The following is a 12,826-nucleotide window of genomic DNA, read 5'->3' as shown; positions in this document are numbered from 1 at the left end:
GCTTCAGGAAAACGGATTCCTCCCACAGTCAGTTAGTCTTTTTGAAATCTGAGTGGTTGGTTTGTGTTTTTCCAAAGAGTCACTTTGGATTCCCTTCTGTTGTTACACCAAAGCTGGGAAAAAACTTGACCGCTGAAATGATGGCAGCGTGGGTGTTTGTATACTGCTTGTTCTAACAAACAATTGTTGGACTGCCAGGCCTTCCAGCCCCCATCGTATGGCTAGGGATGCCTGTAATATGGACAAGCAAAGCGTCATTGTGACATCAATGTAACCTTGGAAACCTGGATGCAATGTGAGTGAATATGAAAACTGACTGGAGAAACAACATCAATACAAAAAAAAAAAAAAACAGCTGTCTCAGAACAGAGAGCACAATATACTGTAAAGAGGGATGGCATGCAGAAAGCCTTATCAACCAATCATAAATCCAGCTGCAGCAATTATATGTAGGGATTGTCAACGGGATGCAAATAATTCCAAGTTTATTCAGCATTATGCAAAATTTGTATGAAAATGGACCAATCTAATCCCATCAAGGTGACCAGCCCTAGTCATAAGACGATCTGTGGTTGGTTGCCATTGAAGCAGATCATTTCGGTGCGAGGCGGCGAGCGCCGGAGCTGGGTGCCATCATAGCAGCAATGCTATGCTATGCATGTAACTGTAATTTGGGTCTTCGATGGTTGCCAGACCCCAAATTACATCTTCCTCAACTTGGAGGGGGAATAGTATTTAACTCCGCCCTCCGGGAAGTGTAGCGGCAGCAAGGAGAGCGGTCATTTGGTGCACCCTGCGCCCAACTGCCCGTCACCAAAATCAAACTTTAACAAAGGTTGAGGCAGTTGCCCAGAGCAACCAGTTAGAATTCCTCATGCTGACAATTGAGCTGTCAATTACAGTAGGTATTACAAATATGACTAGTCCATCTCCTTTTGGGGGATTCTCAGGGTTTTCCTTATTTTCAAAAGCACTTACTGATAGGCAGTTGCTCAGTGTGGCTGCCAAAATAGCATGCAAATGAGGTGGGAGACTGGCCGTCATATTGAAAATGGGCCCCTTTCACCTTAGAAACGCAATGTAAATCGTGCTGCGATGTGATTGCGTTTCTTCGTTTCCACCACCATGAATCCATTGCGATCAGGTCAGTGTATGGTGCAATTGTGGTGCATTTTGTGTTTGGGATTTGCATCAGGAAAAAACACAGCTGGAAAAACGCATAAAGGTGCAATTACAGTAGAGTCCCAGTTACCCAGAACTCAACTAACCAGAACAAATCTTCGGCAGTACTCACAGTGGTGAAGTCCAACTTTTTAGGCTGTTTGTGGGCGCTGCTGTGCTTAAAGACTGTATTCCATGGCCCTCACCAGGTTAATATACTTTCAATTACTGTATTTTAACATTTAGGCTGCTTTCACAGTGCGACGTTACAGCCCCACGTTATACAAAGTAATAACGCAGGCTAACGCACAGCAGCACAAAGTATGTGTTACATTCACAGTGCTCACGTTGCGTTGTGTGTAACGTGTAACAATATGTAGATAGTGATGCATGCTGTGCTTTGTCTGCGTTATTAGCTACGTTGGACTGTTTGCACATGCTCAGTAATGTTTTCTTTTTTTAAAAAAAATGTGCCGCATGCGCCGTTTTCGTTTGATCAGTATGCGTCAAAAAGTATAGTATGCATCAAGTACGCATCAAGAGACGCATAACGCAGTTCAATATAACGTCCAACTTCAAAGCTAACATGCGTTGCGTTAGGGGCACGTTATGCGACCTTAACGTCGCTTTAAATGCAACTTCTTAGTGTGAAAGAGCCCTTAATACAGAGTTCATGATATGTATACAGAATTGGGGATTGTACTGTATTAACTAGGCCTATCTTTAAAGAGACTCAGAGAGGAGTCTCACTGCAGTTTTTTTACTTACCCCGGGCTTCCTCCAGCCCCATAAGCATGGATGTGTCCCTCGCCGTCCTCCTCAGCGCCGCTGTTCAGCCGCAGTCAACCCCTGGTAAGCGGCTCAGTCGGACTTAGTCTGACTGAGTGACGTCAGCTGCGGCCTTCTGCGCTTGTGCAGAAGGTCCGCGCATGCGCAGAAGGTCCGCCGCTGACGTCACTGAGCCGCTTACCGGGGGAAAGGGAGGAAGGTATAGGAAAATCGGTAAAATGCATACAAAAATGCGCAATAAGGCGATTGTGCTCGCGTTTTTAAGAATAAATGCATTGTATTTATTCTTTTCCAGGTCAAAGAGTTCACTTCCTGACTTGCGTCAGGGAGTGAATTACAAAACCGCTCGGAAAAAAAACGCTTAGAAAACCGCTAAGCACAAAAACCAATCGCCCACCCAAATGTGGGGAATCGAAAAAAAAAATACGCGTCAAAAACCGCCCAACATGGACGGACATGCGGACGGAAGCAATGTGAACAAGGCCTCAAAGAGTCAATAGCTCTGCTCTGTGAAATCATTTTAAACGCATAGTGTATTGTGGAAACTGCAATTATTAGAGAATGATGCAATAATATAAAAAAATGCTATATATATGAAAATAAAAATATTACAATATTTTTTTTTGCTACTAATGTTCTATCAATTATCCGTATTACACAACCAAATCATTATATCATGAGGGTTTTTTTTGCTTCAGTGTCACTTTAAAATAAGTAGTTACAGGCCCATAACTTCCTAGGTAACCGCCAGTCTGCCAGGGATTTACTTGCATTTAATCCTATAATACTTTCAGTTAGGAAATTTGCTTTATTTAAAGATAATCTATAAGAAGAAAAAAAGGCTTTCCCATCCTCCATCCCGGTTATCCAGCGCTGGAAGCCCCGACATCATTGTCGGCTGTGGTGCAGGCGCAGTAACGCCCGCAGTATATGGCTTCCCTGGCTCCAGCACAGGGGCAGTAGCGGCTTTCCATCGTGCTCAGGCAAAAATAGCCGAGCCCAATACGGTCCGCTTTACTGTGGACTCTATTGGGCTTGGCTATTTCTTTTTTAACAAATAATTTTTATTGATTTTAATAAAAGGCAATACATGAGCAATAGCATAGGAATAGTACAGCCATGGACCCAGTAATGGAGTCAGTTAACAGACATAGGGCTTGATGCACTAAGACAAATAGCACGCCTTATCAAAGTTAACACGCCTTAGCAGCCTAGCATAGCGAGTGCTACGAACCCGCAGGGGCTCAGGGCAGGACGAGTGGAATTGCCAATTAGCAAGCATAAGTTTGTAGCGCTCGCTATGCTACTCTGATAAGGCGTGATAACTTTGATAAGGCGTATTATCTCTGATAAGGCATGCTATTTGTCTTAGTGAATCAAGCCTATAGTATTGAACAACATGAATGAAATACATCATATATTGACAATCAAAGTAATATGGTTCGTACATAAGGTCAGTGTACAGTCAGTATAGGGCTTGATACACAAAGCCGTGATAACTCTTATCACAGTCGCGCCAGCGCTATAATGCGCGTAATGCAAAATCGCAGCCGTTTTTGCGCGCAAACGCGTTATAGCGTTAGCGCGACCGCGATAAGAGTTATGGCGGCTTTGTGAATGAATACCCATAGTGTAATAGACATGATATAAGTTTGATGTAATAAACAGATGGGTATCATAATAGGCATTTAGATTAAGGGGTTGATTCACAAAGCCGTGTGAATCAACCCCTAGGGGCTCATTGACACTACAGAGCGCATACACAAACGCGATTTCGTGTATGCGTTGCCATCGTGCGGCCAACACACAGAATCCACGTTGTGGTGCGCTAGGAGCGCAGATGGTGGCTGCCAACTAATCAGGAGAATGTGTACGTTGTGCGATTAGATGTCCCCAGAAGCGTTACATCGTATTACATCGTAACGCATGGGAACGCACAGCTGTAATGTGAATGGTAACATGAAAGTCTATGGCCTTCATGTTGCCATGTAGATCGTACACTATGTGCGTTGCGTCAAAACTGACAGCGAGCACATAGTGTGAATGAGCCCTAAGAGCCCAAGACTGCATGAAGGAGATGGGGCTCGGCTTTTTCTGCCTAAGCCTGATTGGGAAGCTGCTACTGCGCCTGCGCTGGATTGCGGTAGGTAGATATTCACCTCCCCGGTGTTCGGGGGCTTCCAGCGCTGGGACGGAGGAGGATAGGGGAAGTCTCATTAGGATCCAGAGGTTTCCCTCTCCTGAGGTAAGTATCCCCCAGAGGGTTTTTTTTCCCATATGGTTTTCTTTAACAGGAAATACATATGGCAGCCTCCATATCCCTCTCACTGCAGACGAATAGAACCAGCTTGTCCTGCTCAGTCAGGGCTCTGCTGGTCTCTGTGCTGATGACTCTCCTCGCTGTAATCATTGGCAGCCCTGCAGTTTCACTCTTGCTATATATATATTTGCGTTCCTGCGGAGGCACCTGAGTGTGCCGGAGCGGAGAGAAGCTGTGCAGATTACTGCAGCTGCCAGCCACCTTCATTTCACACTTTACTAGCGGAGGTTAAAGAAATAAAGGGAAATTCCACCCTCATTATCAAATGTCCATAAATATAGATGGATGATGCACAAGTCTCTTCGTCATTTATTCTCATTAAAAACTCACTTTCCATTTCAATCTGCAGCCGTCTAGGAATTTATCAAAAATGTCAGTGAGCTCGGATCGCTCTTCATTGAACATTTGTCTGTTGCTATGGGACTGTTGTTGCAGGATTAAAGAGAACATGTAGCGAAAATAATGTAATAAATGAAATTGCTTATATTTTTTACAAAAGTCATTTATAAATCATTTATTCAGTATTTGCTCATTGTAAAATATTTTCTCACCCTGATTTACATTCAAAAACTTTTCACAGTTGTCGAAATCTTTAGTCCTGTCAGGTGCATCACTGCAGAATGTTTGTTTCTTAGGTTTTCAAAGCCAGTGAAAATATTGCCTGGTCTTCCAGAATGCTCTCAGGCCTGGTGCACACCAAAAACCGCTAGCAGATCCGCAAAATGCTAGCAGATTTTGAAACGCTTTTTCTTCTTTTTCTGCAGCGTTTCAGCTAGCGTTTTGCGGTTTTGTGTAGCAGTTTTGGTATAGTAGATTTCCTGTATTGTTACAGTAAAGCTGTTACTGAACAGCTACTGTAACAAAAAACGCCTGGCAAACCGCTCTGAAGTGCCGTTTTTCAGAGCGGTTTGCGTTTTTCCTATACTTAACATTGAGGCAGAAACGCATCCGCAATCCAAAATCTGCAGCAGCCCGGGAGTTTGCGTTTCTGCAAAACGCCTCCCGCTCTGGTGTGCACCAGCCCATTGAAATACATTACCCTAGCGGATCCGCACCCGCAAGCGGATCGCAAACTGCAGCCGAACCGCTCTGGTGTGCACTAGGCCTAAGAGGAGAATTCCTCCTACCTAAATAGCCTAGGTCAAGCATAACTGGGAGGGCTGGGCTACGTAATATATTGATATAGGAAGTGTTTCGGATGCTGAACCCCGGAAAATGACAGTATACTGTATATACTAGTAGGTGTATGCCTGGGTTTTCTTCGACTTAAAAGAAATTATTTGCATATTCATTCAGTACCATAAAGTGATGCATTATGGGAGAAACCTCTTGCTCACAGGAACCTGAGTGTTTGCTAACACTTTTTTTTTCAATAAAGCAAAATTATATTTGGTGGACTATAGAAGGGAGGGTCACTACAAAACTGGCCGTCCTCTCCAGCATCCCCAAACAATACCCAATATTTCCTTTGAAATTTCCATGGTGGGTTGAAGAGAGAGTTTGCATCCTGTTGTTCACTGAAGGCTGACCACAGCATCATCTCTGCAGTGCTTTCTGGGAGGGGGAGTGCTGCATGCTGCCAATCACCCTCCCTTCCAGTGTGGGGGCGTGGCTCTTATGGCCACCCCGCCTCCAACCGCTGGGAAGGAGAGGTAGCATGGTTGCAGGTGCTACTGTCTACTCTTTTGAATATGATCCTGAGTGTTCTGTTGGAGTCTGGAGAGCATTGCTAGCCTCTTGCTTACTCTTCTGCAGAAGTCTGTCGATGAGGCATGTTTGCATACATGCAAAAAAGACACAGGGGAGATATGGATGGCAGAAATATCTTCTAGTAAAGTATGGGTAAAAATACCAATATTTTGAACCTACCCCTACTCCCGCACAATCCCTCCCTTTACCAATGCCTAACCCTAACCTACCCACCACCAATTCCTAACCGACCCCTACCGATGCCTAACCCTAACCACTCGCCCCATTCTTAACCCCCTCCTCCGCAAAACCAGCAATATCCACACCCCCTACGCTAATATATACGCAAAATATTGAGTGCCGCAGAACCTTGGGCGCTCCATAGGTGCCTATGTTAAAAACATTTATAATCAGAAATGTGGCCGCTGCAGGTGCCCAATAAAATAGCAGGGCCTGGACGATATTAACATAAGCGCTTTTGGGGTGCCTCCAGAGCAACAAATTTCCTGTTACCAAGGCAACCATTCTCCCAACTACTGCAAAGAGGTGCCTAGTCAATTATCTAACAGAATTGTGAATTTTGAAGCTGACCAATAAGTATCTGAGTTTTTTTTTTATGAGAATCATGTGAGGCAAGATAAAAAATTCACAGACGTGAACTTTAGAACTTTGCTATGTACGTGGAAGCTTTCCATTTAACAGTTTTTCTGACCCTGTTTGTGTGCCAGGGATTCTGCACACTTCCTGTCACAGCACAAACAATCACTACGACAGGAGTAGCAATACAAACCAGAATTACTATGGCTCTATTAAACCTTAAAAAGATATCATTGGCCGGGTTACCACTTTACATTCATGATTTACATTGGCAACCTTTTCAACATGTAATTTTGCATACTGAGTGAATTTTTTTTCCATAAACAAAGGCTACTTCCTACTAGACCTGCCAGTAAGTCGTCATTTGTTGCTCACAGTGATCATTTGCATACAGAGAGTTGTGAGCCATCTTCACAGGGCATCTGCAGAATATGACATATGAAAATAACCTAGTTGGCTGGTTTCCTATTGTACATTAACAGGAGGTGCTACAAGACTATTGTACTTGCCAGTCTGAAGAGATCATACCTGGTTCTCTGCCTGTATGGAGTGGGTGTGGCATGGCATATTGAAAAACTGTTTTTTATGTTAAAGGATACCACAACTGACATGTGACATGATGAGATAGACATGTGTATGTACAGTGCCTAGCACACAAATAACTATGCTGTGTTCCTTTTTTTCTTTCTCTGCCTGAAAGAGGTAAATATCAGGTATGTAAGTGGCTGACTCAGTCCTGACTCAGACAGGAAGTGACTACAGTGTGACCTTCACTGATAAGAAATTCCAACTATAAAACACTTTCCTAGAAGAAAATGGCTTCTGAGAGCAAGAAAGAGATAAAAAAGGGGGAAATTCTTATCAGTGAGGGTCACACTGTAGTCACTTCCTGTCTGAGTCAGGACTGAGTCAGCCACTTACATACCTGATATTTACCTCTTTCAGGCAGAGAAAGAAAAAAAGGAACACAGCATAGTTATTTGTGTGCTAGGCACTGTACATACCCATGTCTATCTCATCATGTCACATGTCAGTTGTGGTATCCTTTAAGGCTGCCATACACTGGTTGATTGCCACCAGACCGACCAGCAGATAGATCCCTCTGTGATCGAATCTGATCAAAGAGGGATCTATTGGCTGCCTACACTGCAAACAGATTTTGAATCGATTTCACTATGAAACCGATTCACAATCTGTGGAGCTGCCGCTGCCAAAACGCCCCCCCCCCCCCCCCCCCGCATACATTACCTGATCCGGCCAGCGCGAGTCCCACGGTCTCCGCTGTCTCTTCTCCGCTCTGGGCTCCAGCTTCACTTTACTTCCTGCCGAGGGAAGTTTAAACAGTAGAGGGCAGGAAGTAAGTGAAGCCAGCCGGAGCCCAGCGCAGAGAAGGGACAGCGGAAAGAGTGGGGACACGCACCGGGGGAACAGGTAATGTATTGCTGCTAGCGTTGGTCGTCGGACATTCGAACGCCGCTATCGACGCACTCCCGACCCGCCGGCGATTGAGCAAAATCTTCCGCACGGAAGGATCGACGGTACCGATTGATTTCGGGCGGAAATCGATTGTTCTGTCAGCGTTTGCGCAACGATTTCACAGCACATTCGATTACAGTGATCGAATCTGCTGTATATCGGCGGGAAAATCGTTAAGTGTATGGGCCCCTTTACACCTCATGTGTATTTATTCTCACATATGCATCCCTTATGTTTGGCCCCTCACATATTGCCCCTTCATTGTTCAGCAAATGTATTGCTAATTATGCACTAATCCCTAATCTAAATATTTGAATGCAAACTGGGTCATAGCGACCCGGAAGTAGTACGGCCACATAGAGATTCGCGGGCGAACTGTTCGCTCACATCTCTAGTCCTGAGGAACTTCAGTGAAAATAATGTAATAAAAAAAGTGCTTCATTTTTACAATAATTATGTATAAATGATTAACCACATGGTGATGTTTTTACTGTTGGCAATTGATGTCAGTTGATGGAAATGCTGCTTGCTTTTTGGCAGTTGGACCCAGATGCAAACAGCTGTTATTTCCCACAATGCAATGAGGTTCACAGACAGGAAACCATGGTCCTGACATCACACTGTGGGAGGGGTTTCACCACAATATCAGCCATACAGAGCCCCCTGATGATCCGTTTGTGGAAAGGAAAAGATTTCCCATGGGAAAGATGGTATCAGCTACTGATTGGGATGAAGTTCAATTCTTGGTCACGGTTTCTCCTTAAAGAGTAACTGTCAGGCTGCAAAAGCTAATTTAAACCTCTATTCTCCTGTGTTAAACAGTTTAGAAGGAAGCCAAAAAGGCAATACTGAAGTTAAAAATCACTCTTACTTTGATGTTTGCTGAACAGCAAGGCTGGTTATGCCCAAGCTCCTAAAGAGGCCGGCAGGACGCATAACAGATACTGCAAAGCATTCTGGGGCTGCTCCTTCTCCCCACTCCCTTGGTCCTCCCCTTCATTTCCCTATACCGCCCTAAGGCTGCTTTCACAGTGAGAAGTTACAGGCTCATGTTACAGCAGCCAGTAATGCAGCCTAAATCACAGCACTGAAAAATCATTGTGCTGTTCACAGGGCACATGTTCTTAGAGTCCGCTATTGTTCCTAGCCACATGGCTAATTAATATTTACTGCACAGTAATGTTGTCCGGATCATGAACCATCTTTTTTGTGAGTCGAATCATCAGGAAGCACCGTAAGGGAGGATATTATGTCACAATTGGCTTCATACAAGACAGACAATCATGGAACCTGCCATGAGCTGTCAGGAGCATCATTCTCTGCAAATACTATATAAAAATTCTGTGAAATCCAAACGTGGACAGTGAAATGCATATGTAATGTAAGTACAGCCAATATTTAGCTACTGATATATGTGTTTTTTTTCTCTGAGACCCTATACCTAACAGCTCCTCTTTAAGCAAACTTTATATATTGTATCTTTCCAACTCATCCAGACAGCATGAGTCGGAACAGCTGCTGGCTAGTGAGAGAATTTAATGTACCGTATATTAAAGGAGGTATATAAAACTTTCCAGCTGACAACTTTTGACAGAAAGCATTTTTTTGTACAAATGTTATTCTAAATGCATGTGCAGTCCAGTGAAAGATCACAGAGCTCTCCTCTCACTGATGCCTCGGCAGAATTAGCCTGAGTATTAGCTTGGTAAGAACATACCAGAAGGAGCTTACATAGACTGTAAGCTCCTTCCAGGACAAAGCTGTCTGCTGTATAAGGATCGGTGTAATTCCAGGTACACACCATGCAATTTCCTCTCAGATAGACGGATTGGTAAGCTCCAACTGGTCCAATTAGGTTTCCAATCGATTTTGTGCAGAAGTGATTGTAAAATCAATCAACAACCTGATCAGACCTGTTGGAAATTATCGATTGACCCATCGATCTGACAGGAAATTGCATGGTTTGTACCAAGAAAGCATTACATGTTGCTCCTGCAGCAGTACTGGGGATACATTGGGCCTGGAACCCACTAGGAGTACTTTTCTGAGCGCTTTGTGATTTGAAAAGCTCTTGCTAATGTAATGCTATGGGTGTGATCCCACTTGAGCAATGTGATGTTATAAAAATCTCCCATAGCATTGCATTAGCAAGAGCTTTTTCAAATCACTAGCGCTTAGAAAAGGCTGGTAGTGGGTTTCTGGCCTTACTCTACTGGAGAATAGAGCCAGAGATTGGCGAGAGGTGAACATAACTCACAATAGTAATTTCTGTTTTGTGAGAGAATATGGATAAGGAATGAATGCAGGGCGTGCTCCTGTCACGTATGTGATGGAAGCTAAACTTTCATTTTCACTCAAGTGTGAAATCTGACGCCAGGAATCAGGTATTACACCTCTCCTACTCTCTGCAGGCTTAGCATTTGTGTGTGGGTGTGCGTATATATATATATATAACCAGACCAAAAGTTTTATTGCAGCAAAAGGTGGTTCTACAAAGTATTGACTCAGGGGGCTGAATAATTACGCACACCCCACTTTGCAGTTTTTTTTGTTTTTGTTTTTAATGTTTGGAATCATGTATGATTTTTGTTCCGCTTCTCATGTGTACACCACTTTGTATTGGTCTTTCACATGGAATTCCAATAAAATTGATTCATGCTTGTGGCAGTAATATGACAAAATGTAGAAAACTTCAAGGGGGCCGAATATTTTTGCAACCTACAGTATATATATATGGCTCAGGTGAGGTTATCTTAGAGTAATCCTGTTATCCAGAAATAGCTATACATACATTTATTCAAAATTGCCCGTTGGGGGGTACCAAGATGGAAGGTGGGGTGCAGGGAAAGTGAGCATGGCTTGAACATGGAGGGGGATTGTGGGAACATGGGTGTAACTACAGGGGAGCAGCCTCTGCGACCGTGGCCCAGAGCTGTAAGGGGGCCCCAACTCCTACCTCCCTCCCACTGATACAAGGTTCCATCCTTCAGATCAGATGTTTTTATAGCTACACTTGTTATGGGTGTGAAGATTACGATGTCCATACTGGTTTATGACCCTTGTAAGATGAGCCCCAGACTGTGAGATTCACAAGGGGTTGGAAAGGGTGTGGACATTGGGGGGGAAGCATCAAAGTTTTCCCTGTGTGGGAAGTAGGAGGAGATATAAGTTGTTGGAGTGGGATAGTGGCAACTAGGGCTGCTCAAATCCGAATCCGGGAGAAACCCGGATAGTTGCTATCCGGATATCTCCCAGTAAAGCTGGGCAGGGGGGTCAAGCTTACCTTTCTGATGTCTTCTTCGTCCGTCCCTGCCACCTCCCACCAGAGCTGGGACAAGGTCCTCCAGCACCCAAGGCTGAGACACCAAAGTGCGCCCCTCCATCCCTCCCACCCCAGCTGTCACACACTGATTGCTATTAGACTAAGAGGGCCACAGGGCCCACAACCTCCCCAACACCTTAATCTCTAGTTATCTGGCTTGCAGTCACTGCTATGTATCCCCTTTTCTTATTTCTTTCTGCTTCATACACAATTAGGAATGACAGCTGAATGAATTGTGCGCCCCCTCCTACACTGCGCCCTGAGGCTGGAGCCTCTCCAGCCTATGCCTCGGCCCGGCCCTGCCTCCCACAATGCGGTCCACGCGCATCACGTGACTACAAACACTTCCTCCTTTAACCCGGAAGGAGGAAGTGTTTGTAGTCACAAGACCGCCGCGTGGAGCGCATCGTGGGAGGCGCCAGGGACGGACGAAGAAGACGTCAGAAAGGTAAGCTTGACCTCTCTGCCCAGCTTTACTGGGAGATATCCAGATAGCAACTATCCGGGTTTCTCCCGGATTCGGATTTAAGCAGCCCTAGTGGCAACACAGAAAACAGTACAAATGCATCCTTTTGAGGATGTTTCCCTTACACTGTGCAGCATTTAAAGAAATGTAAAAGGTTGTTTCTTAACCAGGCCCCTTTCATAGTTACATAATTATTTGGGTTTAACAAAGACATACCGTATATACTCGAGTATAAGCCGAGTTTTTTGGGACAAAAAAAGTGTCCCAAAAGTGGGGGTCTCGGCTTATACTCGAGTCACAAGCAGAGTCCCCACATACCGCGCCGTCTACCGCAACATAAAAATCACATCTGCACATGCAGAGCGGCAGTGCCTCTCTGATTATTGTCTGTGCAGTCCCCACGGCAGTGTGACAAGTGCTACTAGTAAATTGTAAACATTTTCGCAATCCCCCAAGTATCCCCCGGGTTACTGGCTTCCCAGTATCACCCTGCATTTGTAAAGTAGTTCGGCACCGTCACTCACAGTTAGCGGTGCACGATGTGTGTGAGTAATCCCCCGCACGCCAAAGTAGCATACCTCTTTGTGATCCCCTAAGTATCCCCCGGCATCTGTACAGTATGGTAGTTGGTCTCTGTTGCTCCCGGGTAACGGCCCGCGCTGTAAATTTTCCTCTGGAGCTTGTCCGCTGCAGTCTTGTCACTATGACGCTCTCTAGTGGCGCCGCTCAACACGTGCGCCACTGTGAGGTCAGAGTGATGAGACTGCGGCTGACAAATTGCAGAGGAAACTTCACTGCGAGGGTCGGTGACCGGGAGGAATGGAGCCCAACTACTGTACAGATGCCGGGGTATACTTAGGGGATCACAAAGAGGTATGCTACTTTGGCGTGCGGGGGATTACTCACACACATCGCGCACCGCTAACCGTGAGCAACAGTGCCCAACTACTTTACATATGCAGGGTGATACTGGGGCGGGCGGGGGTTTACTTAACCACAGCGCCGA

At 45.0% G+C, this 12,826-nt stretch overlaps 1 protein-coding gene across 1 annotated transcript in view; it reads left to right on the top strand.

Annotated features, from left to right (window-relative positions):
• Window positions 1-12,826, top strand: part of SYNGR3 (synaptogyrin 3) — a 78,625-nt gene that overhangs the window by 31,829 nt on the left and 33,970 nt on the right. The window lies entirely within an intron of this gene.

The sequence above is a fragment of the Hyperolius riggenbachi genome, chromosome 7, assembly GCF_040937935.1.
Source record: "Hyperolius riggenbachi isolate aHypRig1 chromosome 7, aHypRig1.pri, whole genome shotgun sequence".
Taxonomy (NCBI): domain Eukaryota; kingdom Metazoa; phylum Chordata; class Amphibia; order Anura; family Hyperoliidae; genus Hyperolius; species Hyperolius riggenbachi.
Note: the sequence above shows the minus strand (reverse complement) of the source record. Positions and strands in the feature narration are given on the sequence as shown.